This window comes from Scylla paramamosain, chromosome 6, assembly GCF_035594125.1.
Source record: "Scylla paramamosain isolate STU-SP2022 chromosome 6, ASM3559412v1, whole genome shotgun sequence".
NCBI classification, from domain to species: domain Eukaryota; kingdom Metazoa; phylum Arthropoda; class Malacostraca; order Decapoda; family Portunidae; genus Scylla; species Scylla paramamosain.
The window spans coordinates 26,669,497-26,684,496 of record NC_087156.1 but is presented as its reverse complement, the minus strand read 5'-3'; the positions used below and the strand labels follow the sequence as shown (position 1 = coordinate 26,684,496).

General features: G+C 44.9%; 2 long non-coding RNA genes across 3 annotated transcripts in view; one reads left to right on the top strand and one right to left on the bottom strand.

The window, feature by feature from the left end:
* Nucleotides 1-15,000, top strand: part of LOC135101124 (uncharacterized) — a 126,494-nt gene that overhangs the window by 40,106 nt on the left and 71,388 nt on the right. The gene's annotated exons all lie outside the window — the stretch shown is intronic.
* LOC135101532 (uncharacterized) lies at nt 1,873-11,678 on the bottom strand. Of its 2 annotated transcripts, none has more exons than XR_010269300.1 (2): nt 11,567-11,648; nt 1,873-3,583 (listed from the first exon to the last, which is right to left on the bottom strand). It is a non-coding gene; the product is annotated as an uncharacterized LOC135101532 (long non-coding RNA). The 2 variants fall into 2 exon arrangements; XR_010269299.1 differs by lacking the exon at nt 1,873-3,583 and adding an exon at nt 3,858-5,264 and having other exon boundaries at nt 11,567-11,678.

The window sequence follows — 15,000 nt, the reverse complement described above, 5'->3', positions numbered from 1 at the left end:
TTTTTTTTTCTAAGCTAGAGAAAAGATTATATTATTGAAGTGTATCTAAAAAAAATGGTGCTGGAGATTGTGAAAAAAAAAAACAAAAAAAACTGAAGGGAAGAGGAAAAATGAAGTGACGAGCGAATTCACTTGAAGGATCTATTTAAGTGGGTGAGGATTGGAAAAGTTTGCTGACTACGATGATCGTGTCGTGACATGGCTGTGGGATCCTGATTCTCGGTAACTCTCACGTAGACTAATCTGAAAAGCCACAGAAATCATCAATCGAGTTTCCATGTGTTTTTCTACTGATAGTGGAGAGCCGTTCACTAACAGAGCGCCGAAGTGTGTAACAATAGAAGACCACTCACCACTTGGCCTCCCTCATCCCTTCCTCCCATTGTTATTATTATTAGCAGGACAGTTTTCTATTCTTCGTATTGGTAGTAGTAGTAGTAGTAGTAGTAGTAGTAGTAGTAGTAGTAGTAGTAGTAGTAGCAGCAGTCTGTAGTAGTTTGTATTAGTAGTAGTAGTAGTAGTAGTAGTAATAGTAGTGTTGGTAATTCGGTATGCGGCAGGGAGCTATTTTTTGTGAAGTCCCTCCTCAGCCAGTTTCATTTTCTGTGTTTCACTTTCGTTGCGCATCTACCAAGTTTTCTATTTGGGGCTGCCTGCAATATAAGAGTCGCTCCTGGAAACCTCATGTGCCATTTTCATTCAGTGTGCTGATGGTGATTATTATTTTATTAAGTTTTATAGTTTCTCTTCCCTTTTATGATCATGTTCAATGTTTTCCTTTTAATTTCTACTCTCTCTCTCTCTCTCTCTTCTCCTCTCTCCTCTCTCTCTCTCTCTCTCTCTCTTCCTCTCTCTCTCTCTCTCTCAATATTACAGTTTCTCCTTACTATGTCCTTGCTTTTACTTTCTTCCCGTCATTTGGGTTTCCATGTTGCTCTTTCCAACTCCTCCCTCCCCCCCGTACCCTTCTTCCTCCTCCTCCTCCTCCTCTTCCTCCTCCTCCTCCTCCTTTCAAGCTCCGTCCGCTTCGCATTCAACCTTCACCTCCTCTTAACCCCAGCTGCCTCCTGCCTCCCACCTCCACCTTTCACTCTCATCCCAAGGATGAAGGGAATGGAAGGAAGCGAGCGAGGACCGGCCTGGACATGAAGAAAGAATGTGGTGGTGGTGGTGGTGGTGATGGTGGTGGTGGTTGTAATATCACGGTTTTTTTTTCTTGTTATCTTTTTTTTTCATTTTCTATAATTTTTTTCATATTTTGGTATTTTGTTTATTTTGATATATTTATGCATTTCTCTCTCTCTCTCTCTCGCTCTTCTCTCTCGTCTCTCTCTCTCTCTCTCTCTCCTCTACTCTCTCTCTCTCTCTCACTCTCTCTTCTCTCTCTCTCTCTCTCTCTCTCTCCCCTACTGCCTTCTGTTATATGTTACACTTTATATAATGAAAAAATAGTTTGCAATATGTTTTTGGAAAGGATATTGTGTTTTTTTCTGGTATTATCTAAATATGTGAGGAGTTAGCTTCCTTTTCTTCGTTTTTTTTTTTTTTTGCTGTCACAGTTTCGTTTATGTTTCACTGGATTTAAAATAGTATTGTGTGTATTTATGGCTTTTCTTCCTTTCCCTTCACGCACTTCCTTACCTTTCTCTTCTCATTTTCCTTCTTTTCTTTTCTTTATAAGTCTGTCTCTCTTAATTCCCCTTTGTTCTTCCTCCCTGCTCTTTTGCTCTCTGCCTTCCCCATCTCCACTGTGTGTGTGTGTGTGTGTGTGTGTGTGTGTGTGTGTGTGTGTGTAATTTCTGTAAATGCCATATTATAGATCTTGTGATATTTAGTATTACCAAAATTACTTAGGGAAAAAAATAGATTGGAAACGTCGTCAGTAGTTTATCAAAGTATGTAATAAACTGCCCGTCAGTTTAGTGTTTCATTGATACTGTTGATGCGGGAGGGGTGTGGGTGGGAGGAGCGATGGGTGGAAGCTGCCAGGCGAGTGTCGGGGCAGAGTGAGGGGAAGGGAAGGGATGCCCCGAGACACTATTTTCAATCATGTTTTTTTTTTGTCGGAAGTAACAGAAACTGTCAGAATTACGTATGAGTTAACACAAAATCAAGTGCGATTACACTTCTTTTTTTTCTGGAGCTCACTTGACATGCTCTTCGCTCACCCCTCCTTCCCTCCGAAGAGCGAAACATGCGTTGTGTGAGGAATTTGTCACGGTGATGTTTATTGAAACTAAAGACCAATTTCATATATGGGCAGTGAAGAGGTCATAAGTTAGTGGGTGAGCCAGCCAGCCTCCTGCACCTCACTTGATCACCGAAGAGGCAGTTAACCGACCGGGAACTTAATCGCGGGCTCTTCGTACTTGTATCCAGTGGCGGTGCAGGGGCAGGGGTGGTGGTGCGGATCACGGTGGAGGGCAACGAGGGTGGAGATGTAGCTGGTCACCAAGGTTGTCCTATCTACGTAGTTCACCACTTGTGTGGTGCGAGTGCCGCCGCTACTGGTCACTGTGCTGGTGGTGGTCACCGTCACTACCCGGGTGGAGTCGCGATCGTTTAGCTGCCTGGTGTCGGTGACGGTGATCTGCACAACTGCTGTGCTGGGCACCACCTGCGTGGTTGTCTGGGAAGTTAGTGGCAGTGGACTGCACCACACGTGTGCTGAGTACAGTGGAGGCCACCCTGGCGGGTGGTGACCACCGCGGTGGAGCGGGTCACCGTCTGGGTGCGGGTCATTTGTTGGTCATCGATCCGCGTGGCTGACCATGGTGCTGACCACGGTGCTCCTCACGGTGTTCACGAGCGTGGACATGACTGTGACGGTGCGCTGCGGCAGCGTGGAGGTTCTGGTGACATAGGCGGTGTTGACCTGCGTCACCGTGATGGTGCGGGTTTGGCCTGGCGTGGTGCTGGTCACCACCTGTGGTCCTTATTTTGGTCTCCAACGCGCGTGCTTGTGACGGCAGGCAAGGTGCGGGGTCACCAACTCTGTCCTGGTCTGGATGGCGGTGCGGGTGTAGGTAGTGGGAATAACCTGGGTGGAGGACTTGCGTACTGGTGACGGTGCTGCCAATCGTGGTGACCCTTGTGGACACCTGAGTGCGGGTCTGAGTGCGAGTGACCACCTGTGTCTGTGTCCGGGTGACCGTGTTCACCTGCCTCCGGGCAAGGAGGTGGTGCCGGTCTGGATTCGGGTAGTGAACCTGGTGGAATAAACGGTGGTGCGGATGGTGGTGGGTTGCACTTCCTGGACGAAGGAGGTGGTGTACACAGGTGGACTACCTGGCGCTGTGTGCTGGTCACCGTTTGCGTCTGGAATCTGGTGCTGGACGCTGGTCCCTGGTGGTGCCGCCATACGAGGTGACCGGTGGTGGTCTCCGTCCTGGTCACGGTTTCAGGGATGCAGGGCTCTGGGATCGGCGGGAGGTAGGCACTCAGGCGCGTTCTGGGAGGAGAAGAGGTCCGGGAAAACCTGCTTGCCCGCTGCCTTCGCGGACGCCGGGAATGGTAGGCAGCTTGGCGCCAAGGCAGGGCCCGGCGATGGGCCAGCAGCACCAGCAGGATAACGCGCGCCATCCTGGAATGTCCACCATAAGCATCGATTACTGTGTGTGTGTGTGTGTGTGTGTGTGTGTGTGTTAGTGAGTGAGTGAGTGAGTGAGTGAGTGAGTGAGAGTGGTGTGTGTGTGTGTGTGTGTGTGTGTGTGTGTGTTAAATGGTATACATAAAGGTGAACATCATTTTGTACAAACAGCAGGAGCACACAAGTGCCAAGAACTTACCGTGAGTGGCTAATCCTTCACCACCTGAGAGCGTCACGAGGCAGAACATGCGGGCAAAAAAGTAAAACGTAACGTGGCATTATTTTATTTTAAAACCATTTCTCTAGTAAATGTTTTGAGAAATTTCGTATATTTCATATTCTATCCACAGTAGAATGTGTATGGTTGTATTGCTGGAATTTTTCGAGTGCTGTCGAACAAATTGAGGAGGATGCCGATGGCCGTCGCCCTACGCTTTCTGTGGGAGAAGAAATCAACCGGTTCGTCGCAAGTCAAGAGTGACGGAGGGCGCGTCGTAGTTGTAGCCGGTTGTTTGCACGGTTCCTGTTCCGTCCGGGTCACATAGGTGGTGGTGAAGCCTGCTCTGGGTGCTGGTAGGCCACGTCCGTCACCAGCCGTGTACTGTCCACTCGCTGCGTCCACCCACCGTCCTGGCGGGAGACTGACGGTGGTCAACCACGCTGCGCATTTTCCGTTCTGGTGACGGTGGTACCGGGGCCTCCCAACGTTGTCACTGTTGTCTGGGTGTTGGTCAGTGTGACGGGTCGCACCTGGGTCACCGTTGTGTATCTGGTGACGGTGGCTCCCTCAATACTGGTGGTGGTGCGCGTCACGGTGGTTGTCTGCACTACTGTGGAGAGTTGGGTAATGCACGGTGGTGCTGGTGCTCACCACTATTTGGTGTTCGGATGTCCTGCGTCACGCTGACGGTGGTGCTGGTGACGTACATCACACTGGTAGATGTCTTGGTTCTGCGTCACCATCACGCTCGGAGGTTGGATGGCGGTGGTTGTAGTGACAGTGGTCTTTACCGGTACGGTGGTCTGCACGGTGCGATCTGGGCCGGGGACCTGCACTACAGACTGTGTCACACTCTGATAGGTGCTGGTGGCGACGACGGGCGGTGGCTGGAAGGGCACGGTGTTGGTCACCCACTATATTTTCCTGTTGGGTCACAGTTGTGGGTCTTACAGAAGTCTCAGTTCTGGTTTCGGTGATAGTCGCGCCTCTACTGACGGTGGAAAGAAGAGTGCTGGTAACGGTGACCTGGACCTGCTCTGTCTTGGTGACGGTTCTTTGCACGGTCCTTGTGCTGTCGGGGGCCGTGACGGTAACGAGCGACGTACTCACCACTACGCTTGTCTGCGTCACAGGAACGGTTTTGGATGACGGTCGACTGGCGTGAGGCGACAGAGGTTGTCGTGAGCGTACTGTAGACAAGTTGCGTGCTGTAGAAAGTGGTGGACTCCGTGCGTGTCACGTAGTTAGTGACGGTGGTGTCCCTGTTCACCGGCACCACTGAGGTCCTGGTAATGGTCTCGTACTCGTTGGTGCATTCATCTCTTTTTGGGCGGCAGGTAATCTGCGAGGCCCCGGCCGATGTTGTTGGAGGAGCTTCCACTAGGAGGCCCAGGGAACAGCTTGTCTGCGTGGACGGCAGCAGCCACCAGCAGCGTCAGGCACAGCAGCCGCATCCTGCAAGAGACACCAGGTTAGGGGGCTGTCACACGGGGCAGAGGGCGGGGGCCCCGGGACTTCGCCCCACTTCCCTGGGGTCCCTTCACGCCCACAGAATCTGCACCTCACATCCCATGTGGGATGTGAGGTGCAGATCCTAGAGGTCGTGTGCATGGAGGGTCTAGTGTCCCGGGGCCCATTGCGCCGAGCGGCCCTGCGACTTTACTAAATCTACAGGCGGAAGGAAGGAAGGCTGCCGCCGCGCCCTTCATCTAGGTTACTTAAAACATAGTTTTTGCCATGTGCTTCTTTTCCTTTTGGCAGGAAATGTTGCCAGATGTGAAGCTTTCACCTATTCGCCCTGCACGTGTTATACTCATGACGCGCATCAATCACTTTAAGTGTGAAAACTGGAGATCTCTCAGACACGTAGTTGGTAACGTTTTTCATTGATAATATGCCTGTATTGACGCCATAGTTCATGGCCGCAATGTGGGGTTAGTTTGCTGATAAATAGATCCATATTTGCGGTCATCCCACCGTCCTGGCTATCAGAGATCAGACGTGTTGAAAAGATAAAAGGCTAAAGTAATGTAGACATCCATTGCTTCGTGACAACGATACGTGTCCTTTTATCCGCCTTATCAGTACTAGGCAACACCAGTCAACTTCACCACCACGGCGGGAGAGTGAGAAAACAGAGAGGATTTGATTTCAGTGCTACTTCTGCGTAATACTGAAGTTGAAAAAAAAAAAAAGTTACTTTATAATCTTTTCTGTTGGCAGAATTCTTTGTGTGAAAAAAAAAAATTATATATATATATATATATTATATATTATATATATATATATATATATATATATATATATATATATATATATATATATATATATATATATATATATATATATATATAATATGATATGATATAATATAATCCTCCCTTTGCTCCATCCTCCTTCCCTCCCTTCCTTCACCAGTGCCACTTAGCAATTGACGCTCCTGCGTCTGCTTGGGAGCAGAATGAGAGAGAGGTGCTGGCCAGAGAGAGAGAGAGAGAGAGAGAGAGAGAGAGAGAGAGAGAGAGAGAGAGAGAGAGAGAGAGAGAGAAGAGAGAGAGAGAGAGAGAGAGAAATTTTGTGAGTTTAATGGTAAAAGTTAAGCACAGCATGATAGAATTAGTGTGTCCGGGTAATAATAGGATGTAACTTTTCCTTATTGCTGCGGTTCCTATTGTATTGGTTCTTAATATTTTTTTCACTTTCCTTTCTTACTTTCTGTTCTTCTCACTCCTGGTTACAGCTATTTCTATCCCCCTTCGTTCTCTTATTATACGTCTTTCTCCCTTCCTAACTTTCTTCTGAACGTGATTTCTTCCTTATCACTCTTGCCTTTCCTTTAAATTTCTTTAACTTCTTCTTTCTTTCCCTTATTTCTTATTTATCTCTTCCCTTTTTTCCTTCTTTTTTTCCCTCTTTTCTGTAGCGCGACTCATTCTCCTGTCTTGTCTTCAATACTAGACCTAAGCTTAACCATGCGCTTTCCTTTTCTTCTTCCTCTCCCTCTTCCTCTCTCTCCACTTCCCCTCTGCTCATCACATTGATTCGCTCTTCTTTGCATTCTCTTCCTCCTCCTCCTCTTTGTACGCCCGTGACCTTCTTGGCATGTGAGGCAGCGAGAGGCGAGAAGATGGCGGGGCCGAAGAACCTTCCTGGCATACTTAACTCCTCCCTCCTCTCTCTCTCTCTCTCTCCCTCTCTCTCTCTCTCTCTCTCTCTCTCTCTCTCTCTCTCTCTCTCTCTCTCTCTCTCTCTCTCTCTCTCTCTCTCTCTCTGCCATCCTTTCTCCGCACCCCCTTCTCTTCTCGACATGCGCATCTTCCTACGTACGTATGACCTTCCGCGGTGGGTGGCAGGGGAACATTAAGCGAAGGGAAAGTATTAGCGTGTGTGTGTGTGTGTGTGAGTGTGTTAAAGTGACTATTCCATATTGAGAGGAATGTATAATTTATTATGTTGTTGTTTTTTATTTCCTTACGATTATTCATGAATATAGTGTACATTTTATTTATTTATTTATTTTCCAGTGTAGTTAACATGGTGAAGTAAAGCGACTTTCACAAAATACTACTTTTTTTTCGTTATTGTTATTATTATTGTTATTATTATTATCATCATTACAAATCCTGTAGTAAGTTTAATATTAAGATAATTTTACTAGTGCTGCTGCCGCTGCTGCGTGGGTTCATTAACGAGAGAGGGAAGATTGCCCGAAACGTGTATAACTGGATTCTGTCTGGCTGAGAGTAATATCTGTTAAGCAAGGTGAGGGTGGGAAAAGAATCCTGCTTCTGTGCTGTGATTGCTCGTAAAATGAAGGACATAGTGTGTGTGTGTGTGTGTGTGTGTGTCAGAGAGAGAGAGAGAGGAGAGAGAGAGAGAGAGAGGAGAGAGAGAGAGAGAGAGAGAGAGAGAGAGAGAGAGAGAGAGAGAGAGAGAGTTGTGGGATAAATATAAATGTACAAATAGAAGAAAAAAAAAACTTGCACCTGTTGACCTGGCGCTCTCACACAAACGAGGCGAGGCACCGGCAAGCACACCAGACAGCCTCGCGGGAGACACGGTAACACACTTGCACCTCACCTGGCATGAACTTAACTGCCTCACGCTGACCTAACCTAACATGCCTCGCCCCAGCCTAGCCTAACACTGAGCCACCACGTTATGGAAACTGAATCCCTCGTCACTAGTAACCAATCGGAATCTAACATTCTCAATCAACATGTAAGTATGTGCACTACCTTAGTCCATCTCTGCAGGGCAACAGTACCAACATTACCAGCAAGTGTGTTTTCCTATCCATTCCCTCTCGTGTGTCTCAGACTCTGCAACCGTCGAGGCTTTGAAGTAGCGATGAGAAAATCTTCCATTAAACCTCCCACTGCTAGACAATTTCAACTTTTAGACTTCTCTTTGCAGTACGGTCTCTTCCTTAACCCTCTCACTGCGATATGAAACAATTAACAGCATCTTTATGAGCATCTATAAGAAAGTATGGGGATGAAAAAGAATAGTTTTTTTTTGTAATTTCTACCCCATTTCAAAAGCTGGAGATGGCTATAGAACAAGTAAAGATGTCTGAAAGTGATTAGCAATTTGAGAAAGATGTACCAAATAGCAGTCAAAGGGTTAATCAAATCATTCTGTCTATAGCTGATGAAAAAAAAGAGACTAATCAAATTTATTTTCTCTCCTTGTTCTGCATGCATAACAAGTTCTAACAAAGGAATCCCAGTGAAAGGGTTAAATGGAGACTTCACCACTACTCCCTACTCCCTCACTTCCTTTCCCGTTTACAGTCACGAGCACCCTGCCAAGCCTCACGCACGGAAAGCGGGAATGGGGTCAAGCTTGGTCAAGGAGAACAAAAAGATACGTTTAGTGAGTCATTGCATGCAGGTGGAAAGAAAATTACGTGTGAGTGATCGGCTGAGCTTGGTAGAGGAAAAGCAGGAAGAGAAAGATTTTGAAGGATCTGAGAGAGTAGACAGTAGTACATCTGGTTCCTACTAAGGAGGAGGAGGAGGAGGAGGAGGAGGAGGAAAAGAACGAGCAGGAGGAGGAACACAAAAGAATGCAAAGGAAGTCCAAACAACAACAGATCTCGAGGTCCTTATAAGGCTGTTTGGGTAACTATTCTATGCTAACTATTAGTGGGAGAAACAGGATACTACAGAAGGAGGAGGAGGAGGAGAAGTAGGTGGAGGTGGAAGAAAAGAATAATGATGGAGGAGGAGTACGAGGACAAAGGGAAGTGAAGAGGACAAGGAAAATGAGGTAGAAAAGAAGGATGAGCAGGAGGACAAAAAGAGGAAAAGGAGGATGGAGGATAAAGACGGAGGAGGGAAGTGAGGAAGAGGAGGACGGCGAGGACGACGACAAAAAAAAAGAAGGAGGAAGGTAGATGACAAAAGAGGAGGAGGAGGAGAAAGAGAAGGAGGAGGAGGATGAAGAGGAGGAGGGGGAGGAGGAGGATATGAAGAAAGAGTATAAAAGTTAAACAAGAGAATAGATGAAGAGTAGGAGGAGGGGGAGAAAGAGGAGGAGGAGCAGGCGGGGGAGGAGGAAGACGAAGAAGAGGATGTAGAGAAAAAGTATAAAAAAACAAAAGAATAGACGAGGAGGAGGGTAAAAACCAACAAGAACATAAATAATGAACGAAGAAGAGTGAGAGGCAGAGCGCAGACACTGAATAATAAAGAAGGAGAAAGGAGAAGAGTAATGAGGACATCAACAAGAGAAGGAACAGCGGGGGTGAGGCCGGAGGGGGAGCGGCAGGGCGGGATAGGAGTAATGGAGAGGTGGAAGGGCGCGAGGTAAGGTCGAGACAGGAATGCACGGGAACCTCAACACATGCTGCAACGACCTTATCCACTGGCAGGGCGTGGCGCGGTGAGGGCTTGTTATTACTGTGCTCCTGAAGGTGTGGCGTCTGGTGTGCTCGTGACGTTGTTGCTGCTTGTGCTGCTACAAATACTGCTACTGTTATTACTACTACTGCTATTTTTACTATCATAAACACCACCACCACTACTACTTTTGCGAATGCTGCTACTGGTGATTGCTACTACTACTACTACTACTACTACTACTACTGCCATGAAAATTTATATCAGCATCATAATCTTCCATGTTCTTCTATCGTCCTAACATGTTTGCACATTATTCGTACTGAGACTTGCGTTGTTTGCATTTATATAAACAAAACACTATAGCTCAAACAAGTGCTTGGGGCAAAAAATACACATGCAGTCTACAGAGAGAGAGAGAGAGAGAGAGAGAGAGAGAGAGAGAGAGAGAGAGAGAGAGAGAGAGAGAGAGAGAGAGAGAGAGAGAGAGAGAGAGAGCGCACTTTTTCGCTTGGTTTGTTATTAGATCTTAAAGCTGAACTGGGCAGAAAACCGCATATACTCTCCCTGTACACATCATTCCTTAAGTGTCATTGCTAGCTGGGGCACTGCAGGACACCTCACTTGGTAAGGAAGTCCAATGCTACACGTTCTTGTCCCCCTTGCAGAGACCTGATGACCACCACAGAGTAAGGACAGAACCTAACCTAACCTAACCTAATAAAGATATGTTGCTGATCACGCAGGCTAAGGAAGGATAGTCGTAGGGAGGTTTATACTAGATTACGTACATGACCATCACGGAGGCTTGTCTTATACTACAGGCAAGTTAAAGAGTAGCTGAGTGTGATAAGATAAAGCTCTCAAAGTTACACGCCAGAGTTCAGCAGTGGTATTTATTTATTTATTTATTTATTTTCTTTTTTCAATGCGTGCTAGGTAGTCCGGCTAAAGTCACAAAAAATATCGAAAAATAACGCTCATAATGCCGCTCCCAGTGGATAACTACAGGAAAAGAATGGAAAAGTTTAGCCAGTTTAGTTTAGGAGTGTCTCGATACTTTTTTTTTTTTTTTGAGCAGCTAAAGTAAAATTAAAATTCAAGTCTGATCAAACTGATGTCACTCTGTATCAGTCATTCCTGTGCTCAGAGAGAGAGAGGGATAAAGCTCATATGAGAAAGGAAATAACTGAGTCATTTTGCATTCCCACACCTGAGAACTTTCAACTCCAATTCCCACAAGTAACGTGAGGGTCAATTCACACCGTAAGTACACACACCAGCAGTCACGCGGGATCCCATAGGTAGATATTCCCCACAATAGAAAAGTTTAAGCCACGCTGTATTACTCGCGACACAAAGAACGCTTTCTGATCCAATCCCTTAAAAGTTAAGGCACTGTATATACACATTTCTAAAGCCCCATCACAAGAACTTAAGTCACTATCTATTGCCCTTAGAGCACTTTAAACAGGGAGCAGAATACACAATGCCAGCCAGTATAAGTAGTCACACTTACTCTGCCCAGCCATATAAGAGAAAAAAAAAAGCTAAGTAACTCAGCATTACACACAATTATTTCAACTCCCCACAGACACACTAAGGAACAAAATACCCAAGTTGGTGAGGATAAGTAGTCTCCCCAACTCCATAACAGTAATACTTAAGCTGCTATAGTACAGTACAATACCTCAAACACACACACACACACACACACACACACACACACACACACACACACACACACACACACACACACACACACACAGACAAACACACACCGCTTTCAAAACTCCTCTCACACAGACGCTAAGGGACAAGATACCCAAGCTAGCCAGGATAAGTTTAGAGCGCAGTGGGGGCGAGACACAGAGGCAACAGGCAGCACGTGGCGGGTGATGCTGAACTTACCTGATGCGTGCACAAGTATAAGCACTGATGAAGGGAAGCCAACTGTGATGCTGAGGAAGAAGATTCCTTTATATACCTGCTGGGACAGGCGGAGGAGGAGGAGCTGCAGCGGGAGGAGGAGGTTAAACGGGGGGAGGCACAAGATGGAGGAAGGGGAGGGTGTGAAAGGAGGGAAGGAAGGGGGAGGGAGCCCGCTGGTTGATGGTATGACGGGGGAGGGGGATAGCAAAGGAAAGGGAGGAGTGAGGAGTCATCAGGGGCGAATGAGGGAAAGGAAAGAGTGGGATAAGAGAGAGAGAGAGAGAGGAGAGAGAGAGAGATGAGAGAGAGAGAGAGAGAGAGAGAGAGAGAGAGAGAGAGAGAGAGAGAGAGAGAGAGAGAGAGAGAGAGAGTAAAAATAAAAGCAACTAAATAACAATATATTGAAAAGATTGAGTCATTGTGAAAAGAAAGTGAAATTTCGTCACAGCAGCAATATATATTATATATATATATATATATATATATATATATATATATATATATATATATATATATATATATATATATATATATAATATATATATATATATATATATATATATATGTGTGTGTGTAGTGTGTGTGTGTGTGTGTGTAATTCTCAAATAAGTAAATAGATAGACAAGTAGATACATACAAATCTAGATAGATGATACAAAAAAAATAAAGACATTCCATGATTTTAAGACAGAAGAGAAGGTGAAAAGGGGAGAAAGAGGAAAAGTGAAAATAAATACACACAGTGAAGGCAATGAAGCAGGAAAGAGGAAATGAAAAACACAGCAAACAATAGGAATTACATACAAAATTACTTAACTAACCATAGGAAGTAACTAGATGATGGTGGGATTCTAGTAATTGCTGCAGCAGCAGCAGCAGCAACAACAACAACACCAACAGCAACAAGGGCAGCAGCAGCAGCAGCAGCAGCAGTAGTAGTCGCATTAGTACTAGTAGTAGTAGTAGTAGTAGTACTGGTAATAGTAGTGGTAATAGTAGTAATAGTAGTAGTAGTAGTAATAGTAGTAGTAGTAGGAGTAGTAGTAGTAGTAGCAGTATTGTAATCACTAGTAGTAGTAGTAGTAGTAGTGGTAGTAGTAGTAGTAGTAGTAGTAGTGGTAGTAGTAGTAGTAGTAGCAGCAGCAGCAGCAGCAGCAGCAGCAGCAGCAGCAGCAGCAGCAGCAGCAGCAGCAGCAGTAGCAGCAGCAGCCGCAGTAGTAGTGCTAGCAGCATCAATAATAGTAACACTGCAAATGTTTACATTATTTTTTTTTTTCCTCTCTCCTTTTTTCACTTTCCCTATTTTGGCTTGGCCTCGGCCGTGTTGTCTTCGTTCCCTTTCACCTTTAGTGCGCGTTATGCCCCGTGAGAATCCACCATTGTATTGCCGCGTTACCTGAGGGGCGGATTAAGCTTCCTCTCGCTCAGGTAGGGGCAGGTGCCAACGCCCTGGGAAGAGGAGAAAGGAGGAAGATATGAAAGGGAGGGAGAGGAGAGAGAGTGAAAAGTACCTCCGATATACACACACACACACACACACACACACACACACACACACACACACACACACACACACACACGAGGCTCATAAAGTCACCTGAAGCAAATAGAAAAAGCAGGTATTGAATTAGTCATCCCATCCGTCGACTCAGTGTTTGTCTCCTCACACGGCGCGGCGAGGCGTCAGTTGCACAAGCCACACTGGGACAAGGACGAGTCGGCAGGAGTGAGAGGAAAGGGGCGGCGGGCGGGCGAAGCAAACAGTACGAACGACCGAAGGAGAATCACGGTTATAGGAGAGGGTATAGCATCGTGAAAAAAGCGCAAGCGGAGGAGGAAGATGACACGGAGAAAGAAGAGAATGCAGGGAGTCTAATGAGGACAGAAGATGAGTATTAAGGTTATGTTTGTGTGTGTGTGCGTGTGTGTGTGTGTGTGTGCGTGTGTTTCAGGGGTTGTCAAGGTGTTCTTCAGAGTGGGTTCGTGCTTTCCTGGTACGGAATGGACGCGTTCAAACTTTGGAGTCCGAAGTGGAAGAAGGAAAGTTTATGTCAAAAGAATTAGCCATCAAAGTTAGAGTGTTGTAAGGTCCGTGTTGTAAAATTTGAGTGTTGGTGAATGCCTCGAGTTTGCCTCACCTTGAGTGCCACGAGAGAGAGAGAGAGAGAGAGAGAGAGTGAGAGAGAGAGAGAGAGAGAGAGAGAGAGAGAGAGAGAGAGAGAGAGAGAGAGAGAGAGAACAAAGGTAAAAGTGAGACAGTTATGTGATGAAAAAGGAAGGTAGAAACATCTTTATTTATATCAGGCGACGTGGTCTCCTTTCATCCAGTGTGACAAAAAAAAAAAAAGTCGACGAGATAGAGAAGAAACTACTTGATGGATATGGCCTGATCAGTAAGAAAAGGAGAGAGAATCCAAACCACCTCGTCCCTGTCAGGTTCCCGCGCGACACGATGAGAAAGGGAGGGAGAAACATGTGGATTCAGACCAGCCAACACTTTCTCCCTTCGGCCTATAAAAAAAATAAAATAAGTAAAGATAAAAAAAAAAAAAAAAGAAGAAAAATAAACTTGCGTAAAAGATTAAACTGAGTTCGAGGAGAGAAAAGAAATTTTCGCTTGCGCATGAAAAATTGTATATAAATAAAGAAATACTAAAGGGAGAGATACACGAATATTTGTCGAGTTTCTAAATACATGTTTGGTTTTGTACAGTTTATATATTCATTTCTTCCTTCCCGTAGATGAATCAGTCAACTATGTTCCGAGACAGACTGAGTATTATTATCATTATTACCGTTTAAGCTCACCGGGAGGGAAAAAAAAAGTATAGTATTTTCACTTTCCCCTCTCTTACCAGTGGCTCATTCATCACCCGCAGAAAAGTTATTCACCTTTAAGAATCCCTTGAAAGAGTTTCCATGGCGGGAAGCGCAGCCCTTTCCTGAGGTGTAAAACTGAAAAAAAAAAAAAAAATTGAGATTAACAACAAAAATTTTCACTTCAGTTTTTTGCCGTCATAAGCTTTCATGACTCGGATACAGATTCATATGTAACTGTATTATTGCTATTGTTGTTGCTGCTGCTGTTGTTGTTGTTGTTATTATTATTATTATTATTATTATTATTATTATTATTATTATTATTATTATTATTATTATTTTTATTGTTGTTGCTGTTGTTGTTGTTATTGTTATTACTAAATTATTACTATTATTATTATTATTATTTGATTGATGTTTTCATATGTTTTGTTTTTACTTTTGATCTTTTATTTATTTTGTTTTAATTTATTTTATTTATCCTCTATTTATTCATATATTTTATTATTTATCAATTTATTTAATTTATTTAGGTATTCATTCATTTATCCATTTACTTTTATTTTTTTCCACCGACATCAACAACGCACTTT